The 2,500-nt window shown below is 77.3% G+C and overlaps 1 non-coding gene and 1 pseudogene across 1 annotated transcript; both read right to left on the minus strand.

Annotated features, from left to right (window-relative positions):
* LOC138063434 (28S ribosomal RNA) overlaps window positions 1–22 on the minus strand; it is a 5,059-nt pseudogene extending 5,037 nt beyond the window's left edge.
* Window positions 23–1,339: 1,317 nt separating this feature from the next.
* LOC138063174 (5.8S ribosomal RNA) lies at window positions 1,340–1,494 on the minus strand. Its single transcript, XR_011136768.1, has one exon. It is a non-coding gene; the product is annotated as a 5.8S ribosomal RNA (ribosomal RNA).
* Between the last annotated feature and the right edge of the window lie 1,006 nt (window positions 1,495–2,500).

Here is a 2,500-nt window from a genome sequence, read left to right on the forward strand (position 1 = left end):
CGCCACGTCTGATCTGAGGTCGCAATCGGATGGAGGCGGGGCGGGCGCGCGCCCGCCCCTCGCGCTTCGACCCCCCGGAGGAGGCCCGAGACGAGGCAGAGCCGGCGGGCACGCGCCCGCCAGCCGCCGGCAGAGAGGACGGCCCGAGGCCCCCGCCAGGATCGAGGGGGAAGCGGCGCGGCGACCCGCGAGTCGCCGCCACGGAGGGGCAGCGAGGGGCCCCCCCCTCCGACACACGCGCGCGGCAGCACGGTGCGGTACCACCGCGGTACCCACCCGCAGACAGCCGCGCGGGGCCGGGGGGCGAGGTCCGCACCTCCCCCGGGCCCGGCTCCCAAACGCTCGCTCGCCCACTCGCACACTCGCGCACAGCCCCTCCACCGGCCGCGGCTGGCTCCTCCTCCCCGGCCGCTGACCTCCGCTCTCGCCCCGGCACGGGACGACGGCGCGGCAGCGCCCCTCCCCCCCCCCCCCTTTCTGCCCCCCCCCCTCCCCCGTCTCGCCACCGAACGGCGCCGCCCGCGCTTGCCCCACACCACCGCCCCGCGGAGACACCCGCGCGCCGTCGCTGCCGGCCTCAACGCAACGCCGCGGCTGACGCCAGCCGGCGGGTGGAAGTGGCTCGGCACGCACTACGGACGCGGGTGCGCCGCGGGGGGGGGCAGAGGGGGCTCGGCGGGCGCCGAAGCGGCAGCAGTCGGGGCAGGGAGAGGGCAAGGGGAGGGGAAGAAAGGCAGCCGGCCGTCCCCCCCGCCGGAGGGGAACGGGGGACCAGCGCACCACCGGGAGAGTGGTGGAGGAGAGCCGTCGTACGGCGGGCACTGGCGGTGGCGGCGGGCGGCGGCGGCAGGTGCCGGGCCACCGCGACCGACCGAACCTGGGGGCCCGGCGGGACGAACTCCGCACAGCGGGCGCTCCGGGAGCGGGGGTTTCCCGAGTCTGCACTTAGGGGGACGAAGGCCCGGGCCCACACGGGGAGGAGAGGCACCCCCTCTCCCCGGCGGCGCGGGCCTGCGAGGCGCCCCAGCCGCGCCACACCGCACACACCGCGCAGGGCAGCGGTGGCCACCGGGCTCGGAGGGGAGGGAGGGCAGGGCAAGGCACGCCGGCCGCGGACGGTGGAGGCGGACGGTCGGCCGGAGCCGGGCAGGCAGGCCAGCCGGAAGACCGGGGCCACCGGTGCACGCACCGGTGGTCCCGGCTCCGCCGCCGCCGCCGACTCACCGCCGCCGCCGCCCCCCCACCGACTCGCCGCCGCCGCCGCCCCCCCCGGCCCCCCCCCGAGGGGCGGCACACCGCTGCGCCAACGCGGCAATGGGGGTGACGATTGACCGTCAAGCGACGCTCAGACAGGCGTAGCCCCGGGAGGAACCCGGGGCCGCAAGTGCGTTCGAAGTGTCGATGATCAATGTGTCCTGCAATTCACATTAATTCTCGCAGCTAGCTGCGTTCTTCATCGACGCACGCGAGCCGAGTGATCCACCGCTAAGAGTTGTCTCGGTTTCGGTCCCCACCGCGCGCGCGGGGGGACCGGGCAGCTTTCGCAGCCCCCTGAGGGCCCCCATCCGCTCTGCCTCCCTCCTCACGCCGACGCCGGCTGCTGAGCAAGGGACAGCGGAGAGAGAGGGCACGCCTCACTGACCGTACAAGCACAGAGGGAAAAAAAAAGGGGGGGGGGGGGGAGAACAGACCCGAACGAGAGGGGCGGGGAGCCCTCGCTCCCGACCTGGGACAACCCCTTTCTCGCTTCGAGTCCGGCCCAGGCGCCCGGCTCGGCCTGGCCCAGCAGGGAGCGGCGCGCCAGCCGCGCCACCTGCCTCAGGGACCGGGGTGTGGGTCCCCGCGGAGCCCCGGCGTCGGAGCCCGGCCGCCGCTGGGAGCGGCGCCACCCGCTGCCCGCGCGCCCGCGACCCGCCAGCCGCACGCTTCCGAGCTCCTTCGCTCGCCTCACCGGCCTCCAGCTCCGCCGCCCCGGAGACGGCACCCAACACCCGCCTGCACACACGCAGCCTCCCGAGCGACGCCACGCACTCGCCCGTCCCTTCCGCGGGCAGACGCCTGGCGGCAGGCAGACGGGCGAGGCGGGACGGACGGGGAACGGCGCCCGCTCTCCCCGCCTCCACGCGGAGACCGGGAGGGGCCGCCCCCGCCCGCCCGCCCGCCGCCCGCCTGCCGCCCAGCGAAGCCGGGTCGGGCAGAGCGAGGCAGGCGCGCCGGATGGCGGAGTGCCGGGGCAGGGCGGGGGGGGAGGGAAGGAAGGGTGCCGCCGACGGCCACGGCGGGAGACTGAGAGCACCGGCCAGGGAGGAGAAGGGATGCGCTGGGGCTCGGCGTCCGCACCACCCGCGGTGGGGGCTCGCCGTCCCGGCGGCGAGCACGCGCTCGCGCCGGGGTCGCGCGTTCGAGGCAGGCCGGCGCAAGCCGACCGCGCGGCGTCTCTCCGCCGAGACCAGACCGCGGAGAGAGGGGGCAGGGTACCCCTCTCCGTCCCGGCTGCCCG

This window comes from Struthio camelus, chromosome 31 (assembly GCF_040807025.1).
Source record: "Struthio camelus isolate bStrCam1 chromosome 31, bStrCam1.hap1, whole genome shotgun sequence".
NCBI classification, from domain to species: domain Eukaryota; kingdom Metazoa; phylum Chordata; class Aves; order Struthioniformes; family Struthionidae; genus Struthio; species Struthio camelus.